General features: G+C 38.5%; 1 pseudogene; it reads left to right on the forward strand.

The window, feature by feature from the left end:
- The window catches only part of LOC138442874 (60S ribosome subunit biogenesis protein NIP7 homolog pseudogene), a 33,154-nt pseudogene that overhangs the window by 5,411 nt on the left and 5,407 nt on the right, over window positions 1-22,336 (forward strand).

Raw genomic sequence — 22,336 nt, forward strand, 5'->3', positions numbered from 1 at the left:
CTCCTGGGGAAGATTCTTAGTGGCCCCACCTGGCTGTTAGGTTTCTGCCCTTAGGTTTGCCTGTGACCAAAGGACAGTGACTATGAAGTACAAGGAATCATGGTAGCTGGAAGTCTCCTGTAAAGGGTCAGAGGCAGTTAGGGTCACTGTGTGCTGGGCTAATAGCCTGAGTCTCTTCAGACCAGAGCCTAAGATGAAGGCTTATGTACATGAAGTTTACTCAGAAATATGACCCCAGGAAGCAGGAGTACAGGACCAATAGGGAAGGAGAGAAAGACAAAATACAGATATCTTATTAAATTCACAAATCTTACTCTTTCATTAATACTGGGTAATAAAAAGCCACTTTACCTAAAGAATTCATAGTAAAACATGAACTGGGAATCACCAGGAGCCATCACTAGAGCTTGAGAACAAATGCAGGGTGGAAGAATGCAGGGTGGAAGAGGGTTAAGTGGAGAAGGCAATGGCACCCCACTCCAGTACTCTTGTGTGGGAAATCCCATGGACGTAGAGCCTGGTGGGCTGCAGTCCATGGGGTTGCGAAGAGTCGGACACGACTGAGTGACTTCACTTTCACTTTTCACTTTCATACATTGGAGAAGGAAATGGCAACCCACTCCCGTGCTCTTGTCTGGAGAATCCCAGGGATGACGGAGCCTGGTGGGCTGCCGTCTATGGGGTCGCACAGAGTCACCCACAACTGAAGTGACTTAAGAGCAGCAGCAGAAGAGGATTAAGGGAGGAGCACATGCCAGTCCTGGTGACATCACTTCACCTCTAATTGGAACGTGCTACATGTCAGCTCTATGGACCACTCTGTCTCTTTCAATTTTGGTTATGTGAACCAATTAAGTTCCTTGACTTTCCTGGTGGCTCAGATGGTAAAGCATCTCTCTACGATGTGGGAGAGCTGGGCTCGATCTCTGGGTCAGGAAGATCCCCTGGAGAAGGAAATAGCAATCCACTCCAGTACTGTTGCCTGGAAAATCCCATGTACAGAGGAGCCTGGTAGGCTACAGTCCATGGGGTCACAAAGAGTCGGATACAACTGAGCGACTTCACTCACTTTATTGCTTAGTTCAGTTCAGTCCAGTCGCTCAGTCGTGTCCAACTCTTTGCGACCCCATGAATCACAGCACGCCAGGCCTCCCTGTCCATCACCATCTCCCGGAGTTCACTCAGACTCATGTCCATCGAGTCCGTGATGCCATCCAGCCATCTCATCCTGGCTCGTCCCCTTCTCCTCCTGCCCCCAATCCCTCCCAGCATCAGAGTCTTTTCCAATGAGTCAACTCTTCACATGAGGTGGCCAAAGTACTGGAGCTTCAGCTTTAGCATCAGTCCTTCCAAAGAAATCCCAGGGTTGATCTCCTTCAGAATGGATTGGTTGGATCTCCTTGCAGTCCAAGGGACTCTCAAGAGTCTTCTTCAACACAACCATTCAAATGCATCAGTTCTTCGGTGCTCAGCCTTCTTCACAGTCCAACTCTCACATCCATACATGACCACAGGAAAAACCATAGCCTTGACTAGGTGGACCTTAGTCGGCAAAGTAATGTCTCTGCTTTTTAATATACTATCTAGGTTGGTCATAACTTTTCTTCCAAGGAGTAAGTGTCTTTTAATTTCATGGCTGCCGTCACCATCTGCAGTGATTTTGGAGCCCCCCAAAATAAAGTCTGACACTGTTTCTACTGTTTCCTCATCTATTTCCCATGAAGTGATGGGACCAGATGCCATGATCTTCGTTTTCTGAATGTTGAGCTTTAAGCCAACTTTTTCACTCTCCTCTTTCACTTTCATCAAGAGGCCCTTTAGTTCCTCTTCACTTTCTGCCATAAGGGTGGTGTCATCTGCATATCTGAGGTTATTGATATTTCTCCCAGCAATCTTGATTCCAGCTTGTGTTTCTTCCAGCCCAGCGTTTCTCATGATGTACTCTGTATATAAGTTAAATAAGCAGGGTGACAATATACAGCCTTGATGTACTCCTTTTCCTATTTGGAACCAGTCTGTTGTTCCATGTCCAGTTCTAACTGTTGCTTCCTGACCAGCATACAGATTTCTCAAGAGGCAGGTTAGGTGGTCTGGTATTCCCATCTCTTTCAGAATTTTCCACAGTTTATTGTGATGCACACAGTCAAAGGCTTTGGCATAGTCAAAAAGCAGAAATAGATGTTTTTCTGGAAATCTCTTGCTTTTTCCTATGTCCAGCAGATGTTGGCCATTTGATCTCTGGTTCCTCTGCCTTTTCTAAAACCAGCTTGAACATCAGGGAGTTCACGGTTCACGTATTGCTGAAGTCTGGCTTGGAGAATTTTGAGCATTACTTTACTAGCATGTGAGATGAGTAAGCCAGTTTGAATTATGTTTTCAATCACTTGCAATGAAAGAGTTCCAACTGCTGTCCTTTCACAATCATAGAGATCACACTGTATTCTGATTGCTTGTGTCTTCTCCAGTAAATCGTCACATCCTGTGCATGGGTGCTGTTGGGTCAGTCATGTTTGAGTCAGTGCAACCCCATGGACTGTAGCCCTCCAGGCTCCTCTGGCCATGGAATTCTCCAGGCAAGAATACTGGTGTAGGTTGCCATTCCTTTCTTCAGGGGATCTTCCTGAACTCAGAGATTGAACCCACGTCTTCCACATCTCCTTCATTGGCAGGCAGGGTCTTTACAGCTAGCATCATTTGGGAAGCCCTCACCTCCTGAGGTCAGAGCATCTTATTCCTCTTGCACCTCCAGCAGCTAAGAAAGCATGTGACATGTAATAGGGAGTTCAGGAAATGTTGGATCGAAGGACTAGATTTGTAATATTAACTTTGCATCTGTAATACTGATCCTTTCTGGTTTTATCAATTTTTAAAAAAATATTAAACCATTTTTTGTTATTTAAAATAATTTATCTGTGCATATAAACATTCTGCAGTTACAGTCTATTGCTTTGTCTTAAAAACACCATTTTATATTTTTTTCTCCTTAATATTATTTAATACTGTCAATAATTTTATTTTCTATCCATCGAGATAGGCCACTGAGCTGTGATTTCAAATAGGTTTTTAGCATTAAATTTCTTCTTTTTCTTTTTGACTTTCTTCACCCAGTTCTCCTACCCCTCATTAATACTTTCTCAAAGAATATAAGTGGGTTAACCTCTCTGGTGCAGACAAGAAACACATGAAAATTTACAAGAAAATTTGATGAAACACACTCGCAAAGAAGAGGATGGTTAGATGGGAAAATTCACATTATTTAAAACTATTCAATCAAAAGTATATCTTCATAGATATTTTTTCTTTTTAACTATAACAGGGCTAAAATGATAATAAAGGGGACGTCCCTGTGGTCCAGTAGTTAAAACTCCATGCTCCAGGGAGCACTGGTTTGATCCCTAGTCAGAGAACTAACATCCTGCACAATGCACAGTGAAAAAAAAAGAGAAAAAGCTTAATAAAAGTCTAGTTGTAATCGATTGATTTACTGAACAACACGCTGCTGACTAACCAACAAATCATAGAAGAAATCAAACAAGAAATCAAAATATGCATAGAAATGAATGAAAATGAAAACACAACAACCCCAAACCTGTGGGACACTGTAACAGCAATGCTAAGGGGAAGGTTCATAGCAATATAGGCATACCTCAAGAAACAAGAAAAATGTCAAATAAATAACCTAACTCTACACCTAAAGTAACTAGAAAAGGAAGAAATGAAGAACCACAGGGTTAGTAGAAGGAAAGAAATCTTAAAAATTAGGGCAGAAATAAATGCAAAAGAAACAAAAGAGACCATAGCAAAATCAACAAAACCAAAAGCTGGTTCTTTGAGAAGGTGAATAAAATTGACAAGCCATTAGCCAGACTCATCAAGAAACAGAGAAAAATCAAATCAATAAAATTAGAAATGAAAATGGAGAGATCACAACAGACAACACAGAAATACAAAGGATCATAAAAGACTACTATCAGCAGTTATATGCCAATAAAATGGACAGCATGGAAGACATGGACAAATTCTTAGAAAAGTACAACTTTCCAAAACTGAACCAGGAAGAAATAGGAAATCTTAACAGACCCATCACAAGCACGGAAATTGAAACTGTAATCAGAAATCTTCCAGCAAACAAAAGCCCAGGTCCAGATGGCTTCACAGCTGAATTCCACCAAAAATTTAGAGAAGAGCCAACACCTATCCTACTCAAACTCTTCCAGAAAATTGCAGAGGAAGGTAAACTTCCAAACTCATTCTATGAGGCCACCATCACCCTAATACCAAAACCTGACAAAGATGCCACAAAAAAAAGAAAACTACAGGCCAATATCACTGATGAACACAAATGCAAAAATCCTTAACAAAATTCTAGCAATCAGAATCCAACAACACATTAAAAAGATCATACACCACGACCAAGTGGGCATTATCCCAGGGATGCAAGGATTCTTCAATATCCGCAAATCAATCAATGTAATTCACCACATTAACACATTGAAAAGTAAAAGCCATGTGATCATCTCAATAGATGCAGAGAAAGCCTTTGACAAAATTCAACATCCATTTATGATAAAAACTCTCCAGAAAGCAGGAATAGAAGGAACATACTTCAACATAATAAAAGCTATATATGACAAACCCACAGCAAACATTATCCTCAATGGTGAAAAATTGAAAGCATTTCCCCTAAAGTCAGGAACAAGATAAGGGTGCCCACTCTCACCACTACTATTCTACCTAGTTTTTGGAAGTTTTGGCCCCAGCCATCAGAGCAGAAAAAGAAATAAAAGGAATCCAGATGGGAAAAGAAGTAAAGCTCTCACTGTTTGCAGATGACATGATCCTCTACATAGAAAACCCTAAAGACTCCACCAGAAAATTACTACAGCTGATTCATAAATATAGTAAAGTTGCAGGATATAAAATCAACACACAGAAATCCCTTGCATTCCTATACACTAACAATGAGAAACTAGAAAGAGAAATTAAGGAAACAATTCCATTCACCATTGCAATGAAAAGAATAAAATACTTAGGAATATATCTACCTAAAGAAACTAAAGACCTACATATAGAAAACTATAAAACACTGGTGAAAGAAATCAAAGAGAACACTAATAGATGGAGAAATATACCACGTTCATGGATCGGAAGAATCAATATAGTGAAAATGAGGAACTACCCAAAGCAATCTATAGATTCAATGCAATCCTTATCAGGCTACCAACTGTATTTTTCACAGAGCTAGAACAAATAATTTCACAATAAGTATGGAAATACAAAAAAAACCTCGAGTAGCCAAAGAAATCTTGAGAAAGAAGAATGGAACTGGAGGAATCAACCCGCCTGACTTCAGACTATACTACAAAGCTACAGTCATCAAGATAGTGTGGTACTGGCACAAAGACAGAAATATAGATCAATGGAACAAAAGAGAAAGCCCAGAGATAAATCCATGCACTTATGAACACCTTATCTTCAACAAAGGAGGCAAGAATATACAATGGAGAAAAGACAATCTCTTTAACAAGTGGTGCTGGGAAAACTGGTCAACCACTTGTAACAGAATGAAACTTGAACACTTTCTAACACAAAAATAAACTCAAAATGGATTAAATATCTAAATGCAAGGCCAGAAACTATAAAACTCCCAGAGGAGAACGTAGGCAAAACACTCTCTGACATACATCACAGCAGGATCCTCTATGACCCACCTCCCAGAATATTGGAAATAAAAGCAAAAATAAACAAATGGCACCTAAATAAAATTAAAAGCTTTTGCACAACAAAGGAAAGTATAAGCAGGTGATGGGAGAAGTATAAGCCTTCTGGATGGGAGAAAAGACAGCCTTCGGGAAGGGAGAAAATAATAGCAAATGAAGCAACTGACAAAAAACTAAACTCAAAAATATACAAGCAGCTCATGCAGCTCAATTCCAGAAAAATAAATGACCCATCAAAAAATGGGCCAAAGAACTAAATAGACATTTCTCCAAAGAAGACATACAGATGGCTAACAAACACATGAAAAGATGCTCAACATCACTCAGTATCAGAGACATGCAAATCAAAACCACAATGAGGTACAATTTTACCCCAGTCAGAATGGCTGCGATCCAAAAGTCTACAAGCAATAAACGCTGGAGAGGGTATGGAGAAAAGGGAATCCTCTTACACTGTTAGTGGGAATGCAAACTAGTACAGCCACTATGGAGAACAGTGTGGAGATTCCTTAAAAAACTGCAAATAGAACTGCCTTATGACCCAGCAATCCCACTGCTGGGCATACAAAAGAAACCAGAATTGAAAGAGACACGTGTACCCCAATGTTCATTGCAGCACTGTTTATAATAGCCAGGACATGGAAGCAACCTAGATGTCCATCAGCAGATGAATGGATAAGAAAGCTGTGGTACATATACACAATGGAGTATTACTCAGCCATTAAAAAGAATACATTTGAATCATTTCTAATGAGGTGGATGAAACTGGAGCCTATTATACAGAGTTAAATAAGGCAGAAAGAAAAACACCAATACAGTATACTAACACATATATATGGAATTTAGAAAGATGGTAACGATAACCCTGTATGTGAGATAGCAAAAGAGACACAGATGTATAGAACAGTCTTTTGGACTCTGTGGGAGAAGGAGAGGGTGGGATGATTTGGGGGAATGGCAATGAAACATGTATAATATCATATATGAAACGAATCGCAGGTCCAGGTTCAATACAGGATACAGGATGCTTGGGGCTGGTGCACTGGCATGACCCAGAGGGATGGTATAGGGAGGGAGGTGGGAGGGGGGTTCAGGATGAGGAACATGTGTACACCCATGGTGGATTCATGTTGATGTATGGCAAAACCAATACAATATTGTAACATAATTAGCCTCCAATTAAAATAAATAATTTATATTAAAATAAAAATAGTAATAAAATAAAATAAAGCTTATTTTACAAAAAAATTATTTAAACTGCAGTTAATGTAATAATAACTTTTATTATTTAGAAAAATACATTTTTCTATGTAAAATAATTTTTTCTATGTAAAATGAAAATATCTTACATAGAAAAAAAAGTAAAATATGGCTTCCCCAGTGGCACAGAGGTAAAGAATCCGCTTGCCAATGCAGGGGATGCAAGAGACACAGGTTCCATCCCTGGGTCAGGAAGATTTCCTGAAGGAGAAAATGGCAACCCATTCCAGTATTCTTGCCTGGAAAATTCCACAGACAGAAGAGCCTGGTGGGCCACAGTCCAAGGGATTACAAAGAGTCAGACACAACTGAACACACACACAGACGCAGACAATGAAAATACAGCAAAAAGAAAATGCCATGATGTCAATAATATTTTATTTTACTTGGTCCTAAAGGAGAGTTCCCATGAGCAATTATGGTCATATTGATTAGAAACTCACAAAAGAAAAGCTTATTTTGTAACCTACTAAATACCTTTATATGGATAGTAACACCTCTTCCCTGTCCATTTAAAAGCTTTCTCAAAGAGAAACTATAAAGTGGGAAATTCAGGTAACCCACAATTTTGTCTAACTATTCAACATTGTCTCTGAATTTCTTGTACATGGTTTGTTGAATGAGAATTTAAAGCAATCTTTACGTGAAATCTTAAAAATTATATATGATCTTTCAAATCGAACTGTGTAGCCAATATATGGGATATTCACTATATAATTATACTGTTGATAAGAGACTATCAAGTTCTACTCAAATATAGTTCTCTACAAGCCAACATCCAGAAAAATAATGCAGATAAACAAAAAGGAGGCTATGTTTTAATAATGATATTATGGGGACTACAATAAATTTTGAAAAAAGCTATAAATTCTTTCCCTTCAGAACCCCAAATCCCAATATTTTCATTAAACCAAATCATTACCAGCTAATACATTTTAATCTCAAAATAAACCTTCCTTCTTAGACGACTGGCAAGAATAAAACAAAAATTTCTTTTTCAGTAAAAGTTCCAGACTGAATCAAAAGTGAAGGAAAAACAATTTATCCTCCTTGCCTTTTAGTAAGACTCAGAAATCAGGAGCAAATTAAGTCTGAAAGAAAGAAAACTTTATAATTCCTTCTTCCCAGATAAGGGATCAACATGTCAGCATTGGCTTCCTCCAAACTTGATAATGCCCAGCATTTTCTGAGTGTGTGAATGATCATACAGTTTGAAGGCTAAGTGAATGATTCACAGATGTGTTCTACACATCTGCAAAACTGGAATGGAGTACATCATGACTCTTCATTTCCATAATGCTTGTCTTTATTTGCAAATGTTCACTCTGTATTTTCCCTTCCGTGAACCTTCTGAATATAGCTTGATTTTGATTAATCTTCCTTAAAGTCACTTATGTTAACTGTAGAAATTATTAAAGTCTGAAAAAAATGCAATGCTATGATTCTTCAATGTGAATTTGAGGTTAGAACATTTTAAATTAATGAATCTCTCTGGTAAAAATGAAATGTTTCACCTCTCAGACAATTTATTCTATATGTAATTATTTTCATGATTTCATGTTATGGTTCCTAAGGTTTTTAAGCTTTACACATTTTTGTTTAAATATAAATAGCAAAATGTTGTATTTTGAATTTGAAATAAATTACATAAAGCAAATGAACAAACAAACAGAAGCAAAATCACCAATATGAAGAACAAATGTGGTTAACAGCAGTGGGGGGAAGGATGGGGAGCGGCAAGTATGTGATTAAGAGTCAAAACTACTATGTATAAAATAAATAAGATACAAGGATATAATGCATAGCACAGAGAATATAGTCAATATTTTATAATACCTTTAAATGGAGTATAATCTGTAAAGATATTGAATCATTATATTGTACACCTGAAACTAATATAATATTGTAAATCAATGGCACATCAATAAAAAAGTAAAATAAGTGATATATTGATAACTCTTTGAACTTCATAGATTTTCAAGCTATTAATAAAATTTATTTGTACTAAAATGTCCTTTCTGTAATTAACAAAGTTTTATTATAGAATTATGTAGGTATACAGTCAGAATGTGAAGGGCAACTTTAAATCTAAAATTCTCTCTTGATTATTAAGAAATCCTCCTTCCTTTCTTCCTTCTTTCCATCAATCTTTCATCCCTGTTTCCTCTGTCTGTCTCTCTCTTTTTTTAGAGATGATCTCAGTCTGGAATAAACATTCTTGCGAAACTGGCCAGGATTTTCGCCAAGCATAGTGTGTACACGTCAGCTGTTTTCTGGAAAATAATTGCACCGTGTGACAATGTCTATTATTTTAATTAGTACTGAGGAATGCCTCCAAGATATTTCATCAGGTCAGTCTGACAAAGGCAATGGCTTTTCATTTCCTGAAATGCTGATTAAGCAGATAGATGACATTTGACATTTTGTACAGATGAACAAAATAATTGTTATAATTAAGCCAGAACTCACAGAAGTAATAAAACCACTCCCCAAGTTCACAAAAGGCTTTAGTACCTGAATCCTGAGAACAGGGCATCTTTTAGAGTGCAGTGTTCAAATTACCCAAAGGAAATAGTAACTGACCTCTATTTGTGGGAAGGCCACTCTCTGGGAAGATCCTGGCGTGCCTGGGGAGATCAAAGTCGTTTTGTCATAAGCTTCCAAGGCTTAGTCAGTCAATGGGAGCTGTTATATTTCCAGGATACTTGCCTGTCTTTCTGTGTTAAATTCAAGAAGCATTGATTCCAAGATCTGAACACACCTCCAGAAACTGACAAACTTGAAAACACAGTTTTCAACAGTGCTGGAGAGGGGAACGGAAGCTTTATTTTCTCTTTCCACTGCTGTTCCCCAGAACCACTGTCAGATAAACTAAAGATCAGGACAAGAAGTGTTCATCTGAAAAGGAAGACATTTTGTAATCATCGTGCTGTGTCGCATAGTATCAACAGGATTTTGTAATATTAAAAAAGCACACATTTATATACTGGTTTTGTATGTCTCCTGTGTGAATAAAGGTGGACAAAGGTGGTTAGTCAGTTTTATTGTGAGGCTTTGTGGAGGTTGGCAGGCCACACCCTGTGGGTGGACTCCTCTCCTGTCAAAGAGGTGGTAAGATGACAGTCAGTCCTCCTGGGCAGAGGAGGTTTTCAGACTGGAACTGGACTGATACTGGTTGGAAGAAAGGATTCTCCTCCTCTGCTGGGTCTTCATCTCTTAGTCTGAATAAACTAGGAGACGCTGGCCTGTGCTTGTGGGTGGTGGGTTCTGAGACACTGCACAAGCACTTAGGCGCTGGCATGTAGGTCAAGCTGGGTTTCAGAAGTGGACGTCATAGTTTGCAAGTGTTGTCATCTCTGTGAGGGACTGACTCTGCTCTGCCTCCACTTAGTATTTTAAAATGCTGTGTTTTCCCATTTTCTATCTGGTTCTTCTCTCCATTTCTGAGTGATGACAAGAAGTTCAACACTGATAAATTGTCATCTCTGCATCGCATAGGAACCCTGGGCCTTATTCAATCCAGGGGATCCAGGGAAAGCTATAACGTGGGTCTGTGTTGTTGCCACTATCCCTTTTCATTGCCTGCCCTTACAGTGTTGCGCAGTGGGGAGGATCTGCCTGGAATGTCCTCTCTTGTGCTAAACTTAGCGACAGGGAAGCCTGCTCAGGCCTCCAAGCCCCAGTAGCAGTGCCCAGACTCTCACAACGTGTGCTGTATTTGAGGCTCTGCCACATACAGCAGGCTGTGTGTGTGTGTGGGCCTGGTCCTCCCCCTTGCTGTTGGGGGAATTACCTATCAGGGTTGAATTAGAATAAGGGTAGGGAAGGGATAATTTAGGTTTAATTAACTTCGTTCAATAATTTAATTCTTTTTTCTACCCAAAATGGCAGCACAGATTTCTCATGTTTCTTCTGCCTCTAAATCCTACTTGGTAATTATATATAAAGTTTCTTCTGTTCTAAACATAAGAAGAAGGAAAGAGAATATTGGTGAGATTCTGTTGACTTAGGTTGGGCATATTAACATAGGAAACAAGCAGTTATTTCAATATTTTGCCTTTTTTTGAGAATGAAGTGATTATTAAAAGTATAATAAAGTATATAGAAATTAACTAAAGAGTTTAAAGCAGATATTATACATATGTCCAAAGAACCAAGAAAACTGCATCTAAAGAATAAATGGAAATATGAGAACATCTCACAAATAAGGAATATCAGTAAAAAAGATAAACATTATTTTTAAAAATTCTGGAGCTGAAAACTACCATAAATGAAATTATTTGGGCTACCCAGAGGATAGGACATTGTGATAGCCAGTCTGGGGAAAAGAAGGAAAAAAGCATAAGAAGCATTATGGAGGAAGGAGAGAAAGCAGAAACTTCAAAAAATTTAAATTAGATTGTAAAATGATGCAGCCACCATGGAAAAGTTTGGCAGTTCCTCAAAATGTTAAACACAGCTTTACTACATGACCCAGCATTTCTACTCCCAGGTATAAACCCAAGAGAAATTAGGCATATGCTCACACAGTTTTTACATGGACGTTCTTAGCATTATTCATAATGGCACAAAAGTAGTGTAGTGAAAGTCACATCTGACTCTTTGCGACCCCATGGACTATAGCGTCCATGGTATTCTCCAGGCCAGAATACTGGAGTGGGTAGCATTTCCCTTCTCCAGGGGTTCTTCCCAACCCAGGGATCAAACCCAGGTCTCCTGCATTGCAGGAAGATTCTTTACCGGCTGAACCACAAGGAAAGTCCAAGAACACTGGAGTGGGTAGCCTATTCCTTCTTCAGGGTGTATTCCTTCTCCAGGGGATCTTCCCGACCCAGGAATCAAACCGGGGTCTCCTGCATTGCAGGCAGATTCATTACCGACTGAGCCAACAGGGAAGCCACTTAGTTCTCAAAGCCTCTTTAAAAGGAAATCTACTGCCACCTAGTGTCTAACTCTAAGAATAACTATGCTTAGAAATAAATATTTTTAAACTGATAGAACCGCTTGGTGGCACTATGGACAAGTACATTAAAGCCACAAATTTCAATTTATGGACTAGTTCTATCTCTATGAATAAGCGTTTGTTAAATGTGACAAATAAATTGCCTTTTCCAGATTATCAATATTATATTTTCTAAGAAAATCTGGCATATTTTTGGAACTAAACTCTCATAAGTGATGAGAAACCTCAACTTCAGATTTAATTTCTGGTTTTTGAAGATTTAAAGCTTTAAATAGTTCACACTAGATTTCTTTTCCTCTCTATTCTCCCCTTTAGCCACATAAATGTAATCCAAACCAATTTCAACATAGGGAGAGAGGTTTAAAACATAAATAAAAGACAATATGCAACACATTTTCCACATCATCCAAAAGAAGAAAGAAAAACAAGTCCAGTGAAACTATCTGATAACAAGGGCTCTTTGTATTTAGAAAGAATGGTGTTAGGCGTGAAGGTAACTTCTGCTTGAAGCATTAATCCAGTGGGAAAAGCCTACCTCCTAACAAAAACATCTGCCTGATATAATGGTTCATTATATAGTGACACATGGTTTGGGTCCAAAAAAAATCAAGAATGATACTATGAAAATTTTTGTAATTCATTATATGAGCATACTTCTGGTCCTTTTTTTTTTTTTTGATGCCATCAAATTTTGTAGTAGTAGCAATGGGAAATGAATTCATTCTATTACCTATAAAAGGCAGATTCTTGAAGAAATTGGTCTAATAAGCTGACTTTCTTTATGGTTACACAAGGAAGAGAAGGATGAAACAAATCAAGGTTTAAAAACATAACCCCTGGCCATTGTACCCTAAGCACATGAAAACATCAAATAAAATTTTGGTGCTTAGTATCATGTAATATCTATGTATTTATGTATCTAACCGTAATATGGATATACATCCATAATGTCTACTATAGCTTTTGCAGTTTTATAAGTCTAATATATTGCTGGGTAAAGAGATAATTATAATGATCCTATCAAAATACTATTGCTAGTGAAACAGGAGGACTAATTGCCAACCTATTTTTTGGTATGTTCTGATAATAATGATTAAGATTTTAAAGGTTTACAAGAAATAAGTTCTTACAGTTTATCACGGAGCAAGAGTTTTTTACTTGTTTGATTAGATTTCTTCGCCATCCCTTTTGGTCTCTATTCCTAAGTACTATTCTACCGTCATTCTTCTCAACATTTGCCTCACAGTGTTCTCCCAGCCTTACTTAGCTGAGAAAGCTGTGATCATCTGTAACTGTCAGAGATCATCTGTCAGCTGATAGCTGTACTCATACTTGCTAATATATAAGCATTTCCCTCCTTCCTTTCCTCATACTCCAAGAACAATGTACTCCTCTGTTAGGGAACATTTAACAGGAGGATTCCTGCGTGCTGTTTTCTATTTCTCAAGGATTCTCTGTTCCTTATCAGTTCCTATTCCGAGAACAAATGAATATGAATATGAATGATGAAATTTACAAAAGGCCCAATTAGAACAACATAAAATATTTCAGAACTTTCCTCCTAATCCTACCCCGGCTGTTCCAAATGCTCCTCCTCTGCCAGTGGGCACAAATCCAAAAGTCTCTCTTTTGCTAGACTTGCTCGCTCTCCTTGGAATTCTATTTTTGTTATAAAAAAGAAATCTGACAAATGGCATCTCTTCAGTTCAGTTCAGTTCAGTCACTCAGTCGTGTTCGACTCTTTGCAACCCCGTGAATCGCAGCACGCCAGGCCTCCCTGTCCATCACCAACTCCCGGAGTTCACTCAGACTCATGTCCATTGAGTCAGTGATGCCATCCAGCCATCTCATCCTGGGTCGTCCCCTTCTCCTCCTGCCCCCAATCCCTCCCAGCATCAGAGTCTTTCCCAATGAGTCAACTCTTCACATGAGGTGGCCAAATTATTGGAGCATCATTCCCTCCAAAGAAATCCCAGGGCTGATCTCCTTCAGAATGGATTGGTTGGATCTCCTTGCAGTCCAAGGGACTCTCAAGAGTCTTCTCCAACACCACAGTTCAAAAGCAGCAATTCTTCAGCGCTCAGCTTTCTTCACAGTCCAACTCTCACATCCATATGTGACCACAGGAAAAACCATAGCCTTGACTAGATGGACCTTTGTTGGCAAAGTATTGTCTCTGCTTTTGAATTTGCTGTCTAGGTTGGTCATAACTTTCCTTCCAAGAAGTAAGTATCTTTTAATTTCATGGCTGCAAGTCACCATCTGAAGTGATTTTGGAGCCCCCCAAAATAAAGTCTGACACTGTTTCCCATGAAGTGATGGGACCAGATGCCATGGCATCTCTTAACAGACCTTAAAAAAATTAATGAAAGGAGATCCTAATTTAAATAGCCCTCATTCACTTTCTCAAGAGACACAAGAGGAACTCTCTTTAGTGCAAAATAAATTACAAAAACAGTTTCTTACTCGCATCAGACTAGATTTACTTCTAAAATTATTTGTTGCTCCCTTCTCTTTATTCTCCCACAGGACTTCCTGACCCAACAGCTCCAACCTTGATATAACAAAAACATGCCTAGGCAAAAGCCTGTAATTAACTCTTATCACATTATTGAAATAGACAACCCACTTTGCCTGCGATGTCAGCCTTAGACAGATTAGTATAACTTCAAGCCAAAAAAAAAAAAAAGGAGGAGGGGCGGACAAACAGACCTTTTAAATCTTAAAGCAGAAAGCTATGAGATCTCTGTCTGTCTGGATATATATGTATGTCTCAATGTATGTCTTTGTCTCTGGATAATATTGCTGAGGTTATTTTATAAATGAGCTAAACAACAGTTCATGGTTTCTGAAAGAAAGTAAGATGCATATTTTCAGTAAAAAAGGTATAATATATGGAATTACATTTTATTAACAGAAAAAGGAATTATGGCTTATAAATGGCTATTCTATGAATGGACAAATAAAATGATGAATACAGAAAGTGTAAAAAGGGTTTGCGGAAAGTGAAACCCAACAAAAAAGTTCTATATGTGGTACATTTTATTAAGAGAAAAATAAGTATGGCTTGTAGATGGCTGTTCTATGAATGGACAAATTAAGTGATGAATACAGAAATTGTAAAAATGGTTTGTGGCAAATAGAAAATAGTTTTAGGCATGATACAAGTTTCTTAAGACTTATGACTTTACTAATAACTGCTAGCAATAGCTATATTGTTTTCTATGTCACTTGTTTCGGAAGAATTTCTTACATTAACAAATACGTGACTGAACCTGTGATATAATGCTGATATGCAGTTCCATATGAGATCAATGATTGTAATAATGTAACTGTAGATATGCGAAGAAGCAGCAAGAGTGAATATTTTCCTGGACCAAGAGGCTAGTAAGACAGTGGTCCAGAGACTTTCGCTACTTGCAAGTCCTGGTCCAATAACAGCCCACGGAGTGGCCTATCAGTGGAATCTTCCCTAGACCTGGGAATAAGCCTTCCCAGCACCGCGGGACACAATGGCCATGAAATGCCCCCAAACGTGGTCAAATATGTGGCTATAAAGGGATCTTGCTGACTGGAAGTTGGTACTTGCCAGCTGCCTCTACAAAGATTACATCATGACCACTGCAAGCTGCCGACCTTCAATACCCCCTGAAAGGAGTTCAGGGTGGAGATCAGAAATAAGGCACTCTGTGCTCTGGGAAAAGCCCAGAAGAACCAGCCTTCAGATAGTCAGATGTTTTCAGGTAAAGATTTTATGAGCCCAAATTCTTGCATCTTCTCACACCTAGAGAAACACTAACGTCATGAACCAATGTCTGGTCCTGGCTCTCCTGGTAGCCCCTGAGCAGCTTTTCTACTTCTATTAATCTTTGGGCCATGTACCTTTAACTTTCTTGTTAAGTCTGTTTCTTCCAGAATACAACAAATCTCCAAATGGTAGTATGACAAGAATATTCCCTGACCAACACCTAGACAATGATGAAATGAGTCACCTTATCATTCCATAGACTCTTATCTCCCTCTGCTAATGCACCCTGACAGAGAGCAGGCAAAAGAAACCCAAAACCCCACGACACCCCTGTACAGCCTGAAGAAGCCAGAGCAGTCATTGCCCCTTTTCCCCTGAGACTGGGTTCCCAAATGCCTGAGAAGGGAAATAGGTAGACAGTTAGACATGAACAGGGTATCAAAAGGGACCAAAATCCAAAATCAGGATTTCCAAAACCAGGAAAATTAATGTTTATGGCTAATCATACAGTTGTCAATTGGGGACCCCATGGTATGTGGTTATCTAACTTCTCAGATGATATTAACAGTACTATGTATGACTATGCTACTCAAGTAGTGTGAAAAGTTACTAATACTATGATGGAATATTACTATGACAAAAGACTTCTTGGCTGGCTTGATGGTGGAATGACACCCCCTTGTCCTTGAATCATCCTCGATAAACAGATTGGGCCTAAACAATGAGACATCTAGAAACTTGCGAACACCAAAGAAGCTAGAGCTTGGACTGGACATTTCATAGAGACCAATCGTAGTCATAGTAACTATTTCTTTCATTACAGTCAATCATATTTCATACAAGCTTGTGTTCCCCTTCCTTTTGTTACAATTATATTTGCTGTTTACCATTGCCTTTATGCAAAAATTGTTAAAACTAAACAGACTCAGTTAGTCAAGACCCTTTTTACAAATATAATAAATAAGGGGGAATTGTCAGGGAACACTTAGCAGGAGGATTCCTACATGCTGTTTTCTATTTCTCAAGGATTCTCTGTTCCTTATCAGTTCCTATTCTGAGAATGAGTAGAGCTGCACGCAGTTCTCAGAACTGAGGTCATAGGATGAGACATGCAGTGACTCTTTTCAGCATCAGCAACCTTCTATGTATTAGTCTATCCATATTGTGGCTGTTGATAAAATTTCATCCTGTGTAATAGCTGAGTAATCATCTTACTCAAGATATATAAGCCTGCATTTCTGCTAATAAAATCTTTGCTCCATCAGAGCTTGGGTCCCCATGTCTTTCTCTCTTGCTTTCTTTCTCTCTCTCTTTCATTTTCTTATCGTTGACTCTGGACCACCAGGTTCTGGTCCATTAAAGGACCTCAACACTCCTCTTCCTGCTCAAAGCCAAACCCTCTCCTGGAGTCCTTGGACTCTTCTTCCTTCCCAATCTCCACTGAATGAACATCGCTTCTTCAATCATTCCCACACACCCCATCTTCCACCTTAATCTTTCTATTGGCCTTCATCCTGGGCCCACAAACCTAAAGTCCTTCCAATCTTTCAAAAACAAAGAGACAAAATACCCCAATGATCATTTTAACTCTTATTGGACCTATTTGACAAATTTGAGAGAATTTATTGCAGCCTCCTTCTTGAAACCATCCCATGTTCTCTTTGTAGCTTTCTTGTAATCCCTTCTGTTCTTCTCTTAATCTGCTCATTTCTTAAATGTTGATTTTTCCTTTGTTTGATTCTCAACTTTTTTCTCTTCTAACTCTGCATCAAGAACTTTTAAGCCTGGGGTTCTTCAGGGGTCTACAAACCTTTGGAAATGGTGCGCAGAATTTTTTGGGTATTTGGTTATGTGTAACTGTTTAGTGAGGAAGCCTTCTTAAAGGCATTCATGTCTTTCCATGGTCTTCCAAGGTAATCTTAGTAATTGATTTAGTTTAAGCTAGTAACATACATCAAGTCCTAATTAAATGCAAGTATAATAATTTTCTTAAGTAACTTTCAAAATGACTGTATAAAGTAAGTGTGATAGCCACTTTAAAGACTAGAAAACTGAGGCATTGAGAGATTAAGGCACTTGGCTGAGGAGACATAATTACCGAAGTTGGCATAGTTTTAACTACCATTTATTCACTGATGATTTTCAAACTCACATCTCCAGCCTATATCTCCTAAGCTTCGAATGCGGCTCTTTAAGTCATTTCCATGGATGCTCCATGGGCTGTCAAATTCAACATTTCTGCATGTTGACTTATTATCTTCTTTCCCTAATCCACTTCTCCAATGTTCTCCATTCATGGGCCATATTATGAGAATTGTCTTCACTGTTTTCTTTGCTCTCCTACATTGGACCAATCTCCCATCCTACCAAGTTTAAATGCAAATTACTGCTGCTTCAGTTCAGGTCCTGATCCTCTGGCTTTATGTATCAGTGTCCTACCTGCCTAAAATGCTTTGATGACATAGCATTGTGTGGTGATAGGATAAATGGGAAACAAGGCCTTCCATGTCCAAAACCTACCTATCTCTCTACAACCATCTCCAGCCTCTCTCTTCCCATATCCTTTCGGTTTCACTGAATTACTTGGTGTTCCTACTAGATGTCCTGTTATCTCTCACTTCTATGCCTGTGCTCATGTGGTCCCCTCTGTCTGGAAGTCACTTCACTTCCTCTTTCATCCAGCTAAGTCCTATTCATCCTCGGGTGTCGCTTCATGAAGACTTGAAGGCTTCCTTCTCTGGGCGAACACTATTAGCTGATGGAATGGATGAGAAGGGGAAGAAATGAAATGAATTCAAGGTTTTGGCCTCAGGAACTAGAATAATGGGATTTTTGTTCTTTGAGACAGGAACAACAGAGGCTTTATAGGCTAAAATTATGGTTCAGTTTTGGACATATGGAGTATGAATGACTATTAGATTTCTGAGTGAAGTTATTGATTAGACATTCAGCTAGATGAGACTGGAATTCAGGGCCATACTGAGATGCACATCAGCATTGAGATGGTTTTTAAAGCTGTAAGACTGAGTGAGAGTACCAAGTGAACGAACAAGGATAGAGGAGAATAGGTCCAAAGACTGAGTCCCATGGCATGTGTAGTAATAATGTGTTTATGTATATGCATCCTCGCCAGGTGGCTCAGTGGTAAAGAACCCACCTGCCAAGCAGGAGACGCAGGTTTGATCTCTGAGTTGGGAAGATCCCCTGGAGAAGGAAATGGCAGTCCACTCCAGTATCCTTGCCTGGGAAATCCCACGGACAGAGGAGTCTGGTCGGCTACAGTCGGTGGGGTTGCAAAGAGACGGACACAGCTTAGTGACTAGATAGCAAACAGTGCTCATCAAATGATGAGATCATGGTGCTCCTGGGCTTTGTTTTAGTCATCTTTTCCTTTTAAGCTATGTTTAGTAAATGCTTGTTGAATAAAATGAATGAGTGACTGGATGGATGAGCTAAAATGGGTGATATTAAATAGGGGTCATCAAGTAAAACACGTACAGGATTCACGCAATAAATAATGCAGGTTAGTGAAACATCTTTGGTAAGTAATATGGAGTGGTATGGTTATGGAAAATTGAGAAGTACATGCTTTCGCAAAAGGGGAAACCTGGGCTTAACTCCATTTAGTTGTCGTAGTTGTTCTTTATTATTAAGTTGTGCTTAACTCTTGTGACCCCTATGGACTACATGTTGCCCACCAGTCTCCTCTGTCCATGAGCTTTCTCAGGCAAGAATATTGAAGTGGGTTCTATTTCCTTCTCCAGGGGATCTTCCCAACCCAAGGATTGAATCTGTATCTCCTGTGTCTCCTGCATTGGCAGGCAGGAGAGCCACCGCTGAGCCACGAGAGAAGCCACATTTGATTGTTACCATGTACAATCAAGGGTGGCCAATTTTTCTGATTTCAAGAGGTGGTGGAAATATCTGGCTTTTTTAAGGTAAAACTTCTGTGAGCCAAGACTCTGCAGGTCAGATGAAATTTGTCCTGAATCTGTTCATTATCCTGCATGGTCATGATCTCTGATCAAGTAGTTCAATATTATTTCATAGAAGAAGAAAAGGTTTTTCTATTATCTATTGTTAGATAGAGAGATACATTTTTCAGGCAGCAAATTACTTTCACCTTTTGGTTAAGATTTTAGACTGCCTTTTAGCACCAACAGAAAAGTAGAAAAACTGTAGCTATGAAAGCTGCTCAATAAATACTGTTATATGTATTCTGCTTTAAAAGCTATGGTTCTTCCAGTAGTCATGTATGCATGTGAGAGTTGAAGAAGCTGGAAGTGCCAAAGTTGAGTGCCGAAGAATTGATGCTTTTGAACTGTGGTATTGGAGAAGACTCCTGAGAGTCCCTTGGACTGCAAGGAGGGCCAACCAGTGCATCATAAAGGAAATCAACCCTGAATATTCATTGGAAGTACTGATGTTGAAGCTGAAACTGCAATACTTTGGCCACCTGATGTGAAGAACAGACTCATTGGAAAAGACCCTGATGCTGGGAAGCATTGAAGGCAGGAGGAGAAGGGGATGACACAGGATGAGATGGCTGGATGGCATCACCAATGCGATGGACATGAGTTTGAGCAAGCTCCAGGAGTTGGTGATGGACAGGGAAGCCTGGCGTGCTGCAGTCCGTGGGGTCGCAAAGAGTCTGACACAACTGAGTGACTGAACTGAACTGATACATAACACTGGAGAAGGAAATGGCAACTCACTCCAATATTTCTTGCCTGGAGAATTCCATGGACAGAGGAGCCTGGTGGGCTGCAGTCCATGAGGTCACAGACAGTCAGACTTGACTGAGTGACTAACACGCTTGACTGCTTAAATCATTCCTTTAATTTTGGACCCCAGAGATTTAATTACCATGTATATCAGTTTTCCCCATCTTAAAAATGAGAATAATAATCTTTACCTTAATTATCTAACAGGGCTATTATAAGAATCAAATAAAATAATCTATGTTTAAGTGATATGAAAGACTTCAATAGAATGTAGCTGGGATGTGCTATTGTCTCACCACTTCAGAGGTTAATCCAGTGTAAATATCTGCCTATGCTCAATGATCTTGGACAGTTTGATATCTTTCTCCAGGCACATAATTGTTTTCCCCTCTAATTTTAAATTCTTACTAAACTTTGGAAGTGAAAAATTATAGAATACTGTAATATGGGCTTCTTAGGTGGCGCTAGTGGTAAAGAATCCACCTGCCAATGCAGGAGATGCCAGAGATGTGGGTTCGATCCCTTGGTCAGAAAGATCCCCTGGAGTAGGAAATGGCATCCCACTCTAGTATTCTTGCCTGGAAAATTCCATGGATGGAGGAGCCTGGCGTGCTTTTAGTCCATGGGGTCACCAAGAATTGGACACGACTGAGCATGCATGTGAAATATGGAGTATCTTGTTAATGGAAAATTTAAAATATTTCTTTCACTGAGTATTAGCACAAACTGATACTCAAAGCATTGAAATTTCATTATATCTAGTTTAAGGAGATGTGACACAAGATAAATTTCTTAGAGCTTTACTAGTTATTTTAAGTGTTATTTATTTTCTGAGGCTGATTTCATCCTTAAAATTTTCAGCAAACTAGTCATAAGTACTTTTAATTCTACATGATTGTGTTTTTCTGAAGTTCCAGTTCATACATTGTTTCCTTCTGTGGCAATTTTTTATTAACAAAAAGCTAAATGGTGTTTTAAAATCAACATAGTTCAAAAAAACATATGATAATGTTTGCCATCTCAGTATTAATTTAGTATTGTTAAAAGTTGGTAATGTATTTTTCTTATTATATCACAAGAAGTATATGTTGTCTTTTATTTTCCTTTCCTTTGTTTTCTTCTAAGATTTCAGTAAAGATTGCTTGAACATCACTTTTACATAATTCAAATCAGGTACAGATATGACAAGTTTGGTGGATTTTGGTGCAGGTTTTATTTTTATGATAGCGTCTCCAAGGCAGAAAAAACAGTTTTTCCTCCTAGTTTCTGGATTTATTAGTATAATTGACTTACACTATTATATTAGTTTCATTTATATTAGTTTCACTAGAATGTAGTGATTCAATATTTTTATACATTACAAATAATCACCATAAGTCTAGTTACCTTCCAGCACCATACACAATATACAATATTACAGTATATTACAATATTATACCATATACAATTATTACAGTATTATTGACTATATTCCCCTTGTTATACATTTCACCCTTGTGATTCATTTATTTTGTAACTGGTAGTTTGTATCTCATAAACCCCTCATCTATTTTACTCATTCTCTTCCCTCCCCAACAACACCTATTTGTTCTCTGTACTATTAGTCTGTTTTATTTACTATGTTTGTTCATGTTTTATTTTTTAGATTCCACATATAAGTGAAATCAAATAGTATTTATCTTCCTTTGTCTGACAGTTCTCTAAGCATAATACCCTCTTTGTCCATCCATGTAACTGCAAATTCTTTTGTCCTTATCACATATATATCTCACATCTTCTTTATCCATTCATCTATAGAGAGATACTGTGGTTGCTTCCATAACCTTGGTTGTTGTAAATAATGCTGCAATGAACATAGGGCTGCATTTATCTTTCCAAGCTACTGTTTTTGTTTTCTTTGGAAAAATACCCAGGGATGGTA

This window comes from Ovis canadensis, chromosome 6, assembly GCF_042477335.2.
Source record: "Ovis canadensis isolate MfBH-ARS-UI-01 breed Bighorn chromosome 6, ARS-UI_OviCan_v2, whole genome shotgun sequence".
Lineage (NCBI taxonomy): Eukaryota > Metazoa > Chordata > Mammalia > Artiodactyla > Bovidae > Ovis > Ovis canadensis.